The following is a 12,794-nucleotide window of genomic DNA, read 5'->3' as shown; positions in this document are numbered from 1 at the left end:
ATCTGCGGGCGTTATAATTATCTCCCCCTTAGGATGATTACGTCCCGGAATCATCAACGAAATAGGTCTAGTATAATGATTCCATACGTCATCTTTCCATCCTAAGTAATAACTGTATTCTATATGTTTCTTCGAACGAGTATCTAGCTTTTGGACTTCTCGATCGCAGGTAGTGCTCAATCCTGCATCTGCTCTTCGTACTATGTTGGACGCTCAATCGTAACCTTCGAGTTACAAAATAAATCCTTATTGAGGACCCCTTCTTCTTCTTCGGATAAGTACTTTCCTTTATCTATTGTAACAGACCGATGGGTCATGCTCTAATGATCTCTCATCGTATGATGCAACGCTTAGACTCAAGTCTCTTTGAGTCAAATTCCAGAATGGAATATACCTTCCTTCATATTCTAATGTGATATAATCACATTTTAGCATGTAGCATTTATAGCTACAAGCTTCTTTAACAACGAGCGCGATGTTATTGATCGCATTGATTTCAATCTTCTGACTTAAGTCAGATCTTACATCGAACTTCGTTCTCTGAACCACGTAACAAACTCATCGTAGTCGGACTCAATTTGATATGACCACTAGGGTCGGAATAACAATCATCTCATTAGTCATTACCGAAATGATGGTAACGACATACATGAACAAAAACGAAATCAATTATTAGCTTCTTGGTAACCTTGTGACTTTCCCTGATCCAAGTGTAAGTCATGTGCTTCCAGTAGTATAGATCTCTACTACTATTCACACCTACTCATACTCGTCCCAAGTATTGTCTCGCAGTCCCCAAGTCCTAAAATCACAAAACAATTTAACACATACGAATGCGTCCAATTAATCATAAAATTTTTCCTAGACTCTACTAGGACTTCTTCTATGCGTATCTTCAATCATCAATTCTACTTCAACTCGGTTGGTGATGGGAATTCCAGACGATGGGACAACTTCAAGAATTACACCAATCGTTCCATCATCCTGCCAATCGAAGGTGTACTTCAGACGTACCGTACTCCTCTAAACGTTCCGTTATTTTATCAGACACATTCTAAAGGCAACATACCACTCTTACGATATCTTCCGATAGGTGTCATTCACTATCATAATCCTTTCATTTCCTCCATCTACTCAATTCTCTACGAGTCTTCACCATAACGTTTTGTACACCCAAGCAGACGTTCGGTGTACCGGGCGAGAATTTAAGGTAGGAAAGCTTTATTTACGATAGACGTATAAATCTCCTTGTCACACCGAAAAGTTATATGCCAGTTCTAATACCGTAATCAAACGTTTAGGAATCTGAAAACATAAAATCTCCATATCCGGTCGGCAACAGACCATAGATCCGAACAAATAATAGCATATAAGGCATCTTTATAGCTATAACATAAAACATTTAGCACATAAAACATATTAGGCATCTTTCCTAAAATTAACTAGTGCTCGTGTCTAAAATATAGCAGACACTCATCTCACAATCATCGCTTAGCATTCTAAGTTTAAGTCTAGAAATTTCCTACAAATTCCTAGTTCGCTTAAACTAATGCTCTGATACCAACTGTGACATTCCCAATTTCACGGTCAGAAAAGACCGATTTCGTTTATGCTTTTTAAAATAAAATCAGAGTAATCATTTGATTAAAAGTGTTGCGGAATTTGTTCCCAGAAAAACATGATAAATATGTTATCAAATCATTTCCGAAGAAATGTATTTTACTCATTTAAACCATTGGGATGTCATTGTGAATACAAAAACATAAGCATAAACAAAACTTACATTCATTTACACTAGTGATCTACTTCTCTTTTAATCTCTCGGTGTAAAGCAACTTCGTATCGATACATGTGATACAAATAAACTGAGTGGGTCAGGCTTGGGAGCCTGGTGAGCATATAGGATTTTCAACCCACAATAAATAAATTTATTATGTTTAAACATCAAACAATCAACCCAATTACCCAACCCCATTATCTTCTTTATTTCTTAACGATTTACCCTAAGAATCATCTATCACTCATTCCTAAGGATTCCTCCTAAGGAATAGGCACGAAGTTACATCGTCGCCAGGGTTTATACAACAGACACTAAGTCCATAGCTGCCAGGGTTTTTAGAGTACATCTGATGAACATATAGTTCACACACCTATAGGTTGCGAGCCTGCTAGTGTTCCATGGATCGTCTAGAATAGTCCATGGTTGTCATCCATACTCTGCTGAATGACGGGGCCATCGCTTGGGTCATCGCTTGGCTCATCGCATGGGTCATCGCTTGGCTCATCGCTTCTCACCATATTTTACCACTCATATATCATCGCTCATCTTTCATCGCTCATCATTTATCTCATCATTTTATCACACATCAACTTATTTCACCTACCCATGTTATACCCAACATATTTGTAGATAAAATATATATATATACAATTTAAATCATTTTAAACATGTATAAAACATTCTTTCATCTACCCATGTTTTACCCAACATATTTGAAGATATAAAATACATATATAGTTTAAAACCTGTATAAAACAATCATTCAACATCTATCTCAAATAAACAAACAACATATATACACATAGCACGTATTCTATATAAAATACTTCATATCTATGTGTAAGGTGAAAGTGACTATACACTCACTTGATAAGACGATAATCGGGCAGCACTTCGTTTCCTAAAACAATCGTTTCTAATAAAACCGGGAGTTTTATTGAGAAACCGGGCTCTACGAGGGTTGAGCTTTAAAACCAAAAAGATAAATTTCTCGGGCTCTGCGGGAACTTCGGGGCGTGTTTCGGGTGTTAAGAATAATATCGGGGCTTCGGGGGAAGTGGAATTAGCCAAAATATGGAATAAGGGGTGAAAAATGGGCAAAAATCAAACATTACCCGACAAGTCTCGCAGCCCCCCTTTTATAGGGTGCGAGACTGAAGATCTGCGGCTGAGAAGGCTCCACGCAGCGTCAGATGCGAGGGCCATGTGGCTCGTGCGAGACTCGGACACGCAAAGGGGCACGCGTCGGACGCCTATTGGACCATGCTTCGGACGGCTCTCCGGATCGGACACGCGTCTGCTGACTCACCGAGATCGGACACGGGGAAGGCACGAGGCGGCTTCTGATTGGCCGACCCTTCGGTGCGAGGATGGTGCGACACGCCTCGCCAGGTGGCCTCGAATGACTCAGCAAATCGGACACGTGGCATGCTACGAGCGAGGGTGACGTGGCCTATTCCGGACCATGCGAAATTTCTCGGATTTCGTGTTTTTCTCGATTTTTGAGCCAAAACTTCTAAAATCCATAACTTTCGCATACGGGCTCCGTTTTTGACGTTCTTTATATGCACGCATAGGTAAAATTACGCTCTACAACTTTCGTTTAGACTTTGTCGGCTAATTTTGAATTTAATTTTAATATTATTATTTTTAACAGACTGGGACAAGAAATCCGTTAAAAAATCATAATTTCTTCATCAGACATCTGCTTTCGTCTGTCTTTTTACCGTTGTACTACTATTGACAAGACCTTCGATTCTCGTTTAGGTTGTGTCGGCTAAAAATCTCTCGATCTAAAATTCGAGTTTTTAGCTGTCTACTGCTAAGCTGAAACTTAGAAAAATCATAACTTCCTCATACGAAGTTAGATTTGGACGTTCTTTTTATGCACGCTCTTGGTTTAACGTATTCTAAGACTTTCGTTTAGATCGCTAAGGCCAAATATCACTCTATCGTAAATTCACTATTTACGTCGCGTTGTGTCATGCCGGTTCTGTCACGAAACTTCGACGGGTCATAACTTCTTCGTTATAACTCAGATTTTAGCGTTCTTTATATGTACGGAATCCTTGTAACATATACTACAACTTAGTTAAGATTACTCCTTCTAAATAATATTACATCAAAATGTCATTTTTGACGCTCATTGTCCTTAAATTGACTAGCCCGAATCTGCGGGCGTTACATCCGCTTCCTGAACCGGATGACACTTTTCTAAGGAGACACCTTCAGGAGAACCATATCCCCAACCAGGAATTCCAGGTCCGAACGGCGCTTGTCGGCATAACTTTTCTGCCGACTCTAAGCAGTCTGAAGCCTGCTCCGGACCTGTTGGATCCTCTCCATCGTCTTGAGTACCACTTCGGTACTCCCCATGACCCTCTGCCCAACCTCACCCCAGCATATCGGGGTCCTGCACTTCCTCCCGTACAACATCTCAAAGGGAGGACGATCGATACTCACGTGATAGCTGTTGTTGTGGGAGAACTCAGCCAATGGAAGATAGGTATCCCAGCTACCACCGAAATCCAAGACACACATCCATAGCATATCCTCCAAGGTCTGGATGGTCCGCTCGCTCTGACCATCCGTCTGAGGGTGAAAAGTGGTGATGAAGTGCAGACGAGTACCCAACTCGTCGTGAAACTTCTTCCAGAATCTGGAAGTGAATCGTACGTCACAGTCAGAGATCACGGAAACTGGCACTCCGTGTCGAGCTACTACCTCTCAGATGTAGATATTAGCCAACTTCTCGGCCGAGATGCTCTCCTGGATCGGTATGAAGTGGGCACTCTTGGTCAACCAATCCACGATGACCCAAATCAAATCCACTCCATGTGCGGTCCTAGGAAGCTTTGTGATGAAATCCATGGTAATATCTTCCTATTTCCACATAGGGATATCCAATGGTTGCGTCTTTCCATGAGGCCTCTGGTGCTCGGCCTTGACCTTCCTGCAGGTTAGGCATCTCTTGACGTACCATGCTACATCCCGCTTCATATAGGGCCACCAGTAATCAGGACGAAGATCTCTTTACATATTCGTCGCCCCAGGATGAATGGAAAATCGGGATTTGTGTGCCTCCTCCATCAGAACCTGGCACAAACCCCAATGATATGGAACTCACACCATGCGGTGTAGTGTCAACAACCCTCAGCTATCGTAGTCGAAGGAGGGAACCTGACCTACAATATGATCGCTCTTCCGATGTTCCTCCTTCATAGCCTCCTGTTGGACCTCTCGAATCTGCTCCAACAGTGGAGTTACTACTGTCATCCGCAAGCAAATGTCTCTGATCGGGGCTGCCTTGCGGCTAAGATCATCGGCCACAACATTGGCCTTCCCTGGGTGGTAGAGGATCTCACAGTTGTAATACTTCACCACATCTAGCCACCGACGTTGCCTCTTGTTCAGATTCGGCTTATCCATGAGGTACCTCAGACTCTTGTGATCCGTGTAAATGGTAAAACGGATCCCATAGAGGTAATGTCACCAAATCTTGAGGGCGAAGACGACCGCCCCCAACTCCAAATCATGCGTCGGGTAGTTCGTCTCGTGAGGCTTCAGCTGCCTCGAGGCGTAGGCGATGACATGCCCTCTCTGCATCAATACTGCACCCAAACCCGAAATGGACGCATCTCAGTATACTACAAAATCCTCCACGCCCTCTGGAAGGGCGAGGATCGGCGCCTCGCATAGTCTCTGTCTCAATGTCTCAAACGCTGCCTGCTGCTCAGACCCCAGCGAAATACAACGGCTTTCTTCGTCAGTCGGGTCAAGGGTACGACTATCTTAGAGAAATCCTGAATGAATCTCCGGTAATATCTCGCCAATCCCAGGAAACTCTGAATCTCAGATGGAGACTTCGGAATCTCCCATCTCATCACGGCCTCTACTTTGGTCGGATCGACCAAAATCCCGTTCTGGTTGACTAGGTGCCCCAGAAACTGCACCTCGCGCAACCAGAACTGGCACTTGGAGAACTTGGCATACAAGCTCTCGCTCCTCAGGGTATCCAACACCTCCTGCAAGTGCTCCTCATGCTACTCCTGCATCTTGGAGTAAACTAAGATGTCATCAATGAAAACTATCACAGACCGATCCAGCATCGGTCTGCATATGCAGTTCATGAGATCCATGAACGCGGCAAGAGCATTGGTGAGCCCGAAGGGAATCACCACGAACTCGTAGTGGCCATAGCGAGTCTGGAACGCAGTCTTCTGCATATCCTCGTCTCTGACCCTCATCTGATGGTAGCCTGAACGTAAATCTATCTTGGAAAACCAAGATGCCCCCTGTAGCTGGTCGAAGAGATCATCAATCCTCGAGAGTGGGTAACGGTTCTTCACCGTTACCTTGTTCATCTCCCGATAATCTATACACATCCGATGCGACCCGTCCTTCTTCTTCACGAACAGAATCAGGGCTCCCCAGGGTGAGCTCCTCGGTCTGATGAATCCCTTGTCTAAGAGCTCCTACAGCTGTGTAGAAAACTCTTGCTTCTCGGGAGGAGCCAACCAATACGGTGCCTTGGCTATCAAGCCGCACAGGGGATCGGGTCGATCCTAAACTCCACCTGCCTCTCCGGAGGTATCCCAGGCAACTCCCCTGGAAACACATCCGGGTACTCTCACACCACTGGCACATCTCTCACAGTCGCCTTGCCTGCATCTCGTGTATCCATGACGTAGGTGACATATCTGGCGCAACCCTGCTGAAGGTAGCGCCTAGCCCTTGCTGCTGAGCATAAAGTCGGTCCACGTTGTGGCATCACGCCCTGAATCACCAGCTCTCCCCCACTTGGGGTCCTGATGCGTACCAACTGCTGGTCGCAGTCAATCACAACCCCATTAGGGCTCAACGAATCCATACTGATGATAACCTTGTTCCCACGCAATGGTATGGGGACCAAGTCTACCAGGTAGCTCTCCTTGTACAGCCTCAAAATACAATCTCTGAAAACCTCTGATGCCCTAACTGATCGGTCTTCAGCAATCTTGACCTCTAGAGGGCAATCCAATATGCCCGAAGACTCAGGGAACCTCTTGTTAAGTGCAAGGGAGACAAATGATCAGGTAGCACCCGAATCGAACAACACATGAACTGGAATAATGTTCACATGGAACAATCCTAAACAAAACACATAACATGGCACATAAATATCATAAACAACATATAATAAAAGCTAGGGAGAAGAAATCATACCCGTCACCACATCGGGTGCGGCGCGTGCCTCCTCGGTAGTCAACTGGAAGGCTCGGCTCCTCACCACTGGAGCCTCTGACTTGCCCTGTCGGCCATCCGTAATCTGCAGGGTCGATGGAGCTGGCGCCGCCACTGGCGCTGCTACTGTCAATCTCGGGCAATTGGCCTTTTTATGGCCCTTTTGATTGCAATGAAAACAAATCAGGTCTGATGTCTAAAAGGTGGGGGTCGGGGCAGTAAAATCCCTACCAAAGTGCCCAAGCTTGCTGTAACGCCCGTGTTTCTAGGCTAGACATTAATATTGACATAATAGTCTAGGTTAACCTTTGTAACTCATTTAGAAGAAATGAAAAGGAATTATGTGAATATTATGTGAAAAATTATGTGTTTTATGCTTAATTATTAGGGTTTAATTAATTAAGAATAAAAATGAGCGTCGAAAATAAATATTAGATAAAGCCGATATTTATTAAGAAAATTGTACTGGGCGTGACAAGGATTACGGATATATAAAGAATACCGAAATCCGAGTTATAACGAAGAAGTTATGACCTGTCGAAGTTTCGCGACAAAACCGTCACGGTGCCGAATGTCGTAAAAAGTGAGTTTTTGATAAACTACTTTTTAACCTTGGTGATCTAAACGAAAGTCGTAGTGTTCGTTAAACCGAGAGTATGTATAAAAAGAACGCCCAAATCTGAATTCATATGAGGAAGTTATGATTTTTCGAAGTTTCAGCTTAGCAGTAGGCAGCTAAAAACTCGAATTTTAGATCGAGTGATTTTTAGCCGACACGACCTAAACGAGAATCGAAGGCCTCGTCAATAGTAGAAAAACAGTAAAAAGACAGACGAAAACGGACGTCGGATGAAGAAGTTATGAATTTTTAACGGATTTCCTGTCCCGGTCTGTTAAAAATAATAATATAAAAATTAAAGTCAAAATTAGCCGACGAAGTCTAAACGAAAGTTGTAGAGCACAATTTACCTACGTGTGCATATAAAGAACGTCAAAAACGGAGCTCGTATGCGAAAGTTATGGATTTTAGAAGTTTTTGCACAAAAACCGAGAAATTTCGCATAGGTGGCTTCGGCCACGTCACCCTCGCCCAAAATATGCCACGTGTCTGAAATGGTTGAGTCATCAGAGCAGCTGGCAGTCGCGTGTCGCTTCCGGATTCGACCGAAGTCTCGGCCCTCGCACATCCGACGCGTGTCGCACAGATGTCCAAGCCGGAGACCCAGCCGATGACACATCCGAAGCCGGTGACTCCTCGCTTCCGAAGCGTGCCAGCTCCTGCGTCCGAGCCTCCCTGCTGCTGCCACGTGCTCGCTTCCTAGCCTCTAGAGTCTGAACCTCGACCCTATAAATAGAAGGGCTGCGAGATCTTCCGGGTAGAATTCCAAATTTGTCATTTTTCACCCATTTTTCAATATTTTAGCTATTTTCAACTTCCCCAAAGCCCCTGGATTAATTCCAACGCCCGGAACACGTCCCGGAGTGCCTGAGAAGCCTGGGAAATTTATTTTTTCGGTTTCGAAGCCCAACCCTCGCAGATCCCGGTTTCTCAATAAAACTCCCGGTTTTATGAGAAACGATCGTTTTAGGCAACGAAGTGCTGCCCGGTTATCTTTAAATCAAGTGAGTGTGTAGTTACTTTCACCTTACACATAGATATGAAGTATTTTATATAAAATACGTGTTGTGTGAATATATATTGTTTGTTTGTTTGAGATGGATATTGAAGGAATGATTTATACATGTTTTTAAATAATTTTAAACTGTATATGTATTTTATCTACAAAAATGTTGGGTAAAACATGGGTAGATGAAATAGTGGGTGTGTGATGAAAGGTGAGTTGGATAGATGAGATGATCAGTGATATAGATCATGAGTTAAATTGTGGGTTCTTGATGAAAGGTGAGTTGGATAGATGAGATGATCAGTGATATAGACCATGAGTTGAGAGTGAGTGGTGAAATATGAGAAAAGCCTTTACCCAAACGTTGGCGTGAGTGGTGCAATATGAGAAAAGCCCTTACCCAAACATTGACCCCCGTCATTCAGCAGAGTATGGATGACAACCATGGACTATTCTAGACGGTCTATGGAACACTAGCAGGCTTGCAACCTGTAAGTGTGTGAACTATATGTTCATCAGCTGTACTCTAAAAACCCATTGACATGTATTGCGGGGGGGAACTCCCATGGGAAATACCATCGATGAATAAGAGCTATGGACTTAGCACATGGAAAACCCATTGACATGTATTGCGGGGGGAACTCCCGTGGGAAATACCGTTGATTAATAAGAGCTATGGACTTAGCACATGGAAAACCCATTGACATGTATTGCGTGGGGGGGAGGGGGGGAGGGGGGGGAACTCCCGTGGGAAATACTGTCGATAAATAAGAGCTATGGACTTAGCACATGGAAAACCCATTGACATCTATTGTGGAGGGGAACTCCCGTGGGAAATACTATCGATAAATAAGAGCTATGGACTTAGCACATGGCGACGATGTGACTTCGTGCCTATTTGACATAAATTGCTGAGGGAAAGCAATGTTGTCACCCCGATGTTTGTCTTATTTGACATAAATTGCAGAGGGAAGCAATGTTGTCACCTTATTGGTTGTTTTATGTTAGGATGTCTTGTTTGACATAAATTGTTGAGAGAAAGCAATGTTGTCACCCTGATGTTTGTCTTATTTGACATAAATTGCAGAGGGAAGCAATGTTGTCACCTTATTGGTTGTTTTATGTTAGGATGTCTTGTTTGACATAAATTGCTGAGAGAAAGCAATGTTGTCACCCCGATGTTTGTCTTATTTGACATAAATTGCAGAGGGAAGCAATGTTGTCACCTTATTGGTTGTTTTATGTTAAGATGTCTTGTTAGACATAAATTGCTGAGGAAAGCAATGCTGTCACCCTAGTGATAATCCTTAGGCTAGGTCCCTTGTGATAGTTGTTTTAGGGACGTAAAGTGAGGATAATGGGAATGGGTGATTAGGGTTATTTTTGGTTGATGAAATTAATAAATTTATTGTTGATTGAGAACTTAATAAGTTTATTATTTATTGTGGGTTGAAAGCCCTATATGCTCACCAGGCTCCCAAACCTGACCCACTCAGCTTTTTATATTACAGGTAGTGGACCCCGAGCATAGCCGGATGACGATGAGTGATATTTGGATTATAGGCTAGTAGTTGTAAATAACTATTGTAAGGCTTATAATGTCTTATTTATGCTTTTGATCTGTATCGCAACATGACATCCCGAGGTTTGATATGAAATGAAAATATACATTTCTTAAAGAAAGGTTTTGATAAACTTTTATCATGTTTTGTTTTGGGAACAAATTCCGCAACACTTTTAATCAAATGATTACTCTGAAATTATTTTAAAAGCATAAATTAAACCGGTCTTTTCTGGCCGTGAAATTGGGGATGTCACAGTTGGTATCAGAGCATTAGTTTAAGCGAACTAGAAATTTGTAGGATTTCTAGACTTAAACTTAGAATGCTAAGCCATGATTGTGAGATGAGTGTCTGCTATATTTTAGACACGAGCACAAGTTTATTTTAGGAAAGATGCCTAAAATGTTTTATGTGTTAAATATTTTATGTTATAGCTATAAGGATGCCTTATATGCTATTATTTGTTCGGATCTATGGTCTGTTGCCGACCGGATCTGGAAACCTTATGTGTGTAGGATTCTAAGCGTATGATTACGAGATTAGAACTAACATGTAAACGTTTCGAAGTGATAAGGAGATTTATACGACTATCATAAATAAAGCTTTCCTATCTTAAATTCTCGCCCGGTACACCGAACGTCTGTTTGGGTGTACAAAACATTATGGTGAAGACTCATAGAGAATTGAGTAGATGAAGGAAATGAAAAGCTTATGATAGTGAATGATACCTATCAGAAGATATCATAAGAGTGGTGTCTTGCCTTTAGAATATGTCTAATAAAATAATGGAACGTTTAGAGGGGTACGGTACGTCTGAAGTATACCTTCGATTGGCAAGATGATAGAATGATTGGTGTAATTTTTGAAGTTGTCCCATCGTCTGGAATTTCCATCACCAACCAAGTTGAAGTAGAATTGATGATTGAAGATACGCATGGAAGAAGTCCTAGTAGAGTCTAGGAAAATTTTATGATTAATTGGACACATTCGTATGTGTTAAATTGTTTTGTGATTTTAGGACTTGGGGACTGCGAGACAGTACTCGGGACGAGTATGAGTAGGTGTGAATAGTAGTATAGATCTATACTACTGGAAGCACATGACTCACACTTGGATCAGGGAAAGTCACAAGGTTACCAAGGAACTAGTAATTGATTCCGTCTTATTCTAGCCTATCGTTACCATCGTTTTGGTAATGACTAAGAAGATGATTGTTATTCCAACCCTAGTGGTCATATCAAATTGAGTCCGACTACGATAAGTTTGTTACGTGGTTCAGAGAACCAAGTTCGATGTAGTAGTTGACTTAAGCCGAATTGAAGTAAAGGCTGATCAAAGCGATCAATAGAAGTATCGTGTTCGTTGTTAAAGAAGTTAGGTTAGGTTGTGTTCTGACCCAAAGGGATAAAGTGATAGCGTATGCATTGAGGCAATTGAAGGAGCATGAAAAGAACTACCCCACTCATGATCTGGAGTTGGCAGTGGTAGTATTCGCCTTAAAGATAGGGAGGCACTATCTTTATGGTACTAAATGCAAACTTTTCACTGATCATAAGAGTCTTCAATATCTCTTTAATCAGAAGGAATTGAACATGAGGCAACGGCGCTGGCTAGAGTTACTCAAGGACTACGACTGTGAGATACTTTACCACCCTGGTAAAGCAAATGTTGTTGCTGATGCTCTCAGTCGGAAGGTAAATCTTGAGAAGAAAAGGCCAAGAGCGTTGAGAATTGAAGTTATCTCGACGATTGTGGAAAGTATAAAGAAAGCTCAGGAGGAAGCTTTAGAGAAAAATGACCGAAAGGAAGAACGTTTGGGATAAAACGTTGGTGTTTGGTACAAACGGTCAAGGACTGAAGGTATTCAATGGTATGATTTGGGTACCTAAGATGGGAGGAGTAAGAGATCTTCTAATGGAAGAAGCTCACAAGACCATGTACTCGATTCATCCTGGCAGTAAAAAAATATATAGGGATCTAAAACCCTATTACTGGTAGCCGACGATGAAGCTCGATGTTGCTAAAGTATGTGGCCGAGTGTATAACATGTGCTAGGGTTAAGGCACAACATCAGAAACCTTATGGGAGTTTAGAACCTTTGCATGTACCCATGGGTAAATGGGAAGATATCACATGGATTTTGTGACTAAACTGCCCAGAACAAGGAACGGTCACGACATGATTTGGGTGGTCGTTGATCGCTTCACTAAGAGTGCGCATTTCATAGCAGCCAACGAGAAATGGTCTATGGATAAACTTGCGAATTCTTACGTGAAGGAAAGTGTGAGGCTTCACGGTGTTCCGTTAAGGATTGTATCCGATCGTGACAGTCGTTTTACTTCAAGGTTTTGGAGGAGTCTATAAGAGGAATTGGGTACCAAGTTGTGTTTGAGTACAACTTACCATCCTCAAACCGATGGTCAAAGCGAACGAACAATTCAAACATTGGAGGATATGCTGAGAGCATGTACCCTGGAATTCCAAGGTAACTGGGATGAACATTTACCTTTAGTAGAATTTTCCTATAATGATAGTTTCCACTCGAACATCAAGATGGCACCTTATCACGCTTTGTATGGAGAAAAGTGTCGAACGTCGTCATGT

Source organism: Lactuca virosa, chromosome 1 (assembly GCF_052849685.1).
Source record: "Lactuca virosa cultivar CGN04683 chromosome 1, Lactuca_virosa_CGN04683_v6, whole genome shotgun sequence".
NCBI lineage: Eukaryota > Viridiplantae > Streptophyta > Magnoliopsida > Asterales > Asteraceae > Lactuca > Lactuca virosa.
This window is presented reverse-complemented; position numbering follows the sequence as displayed.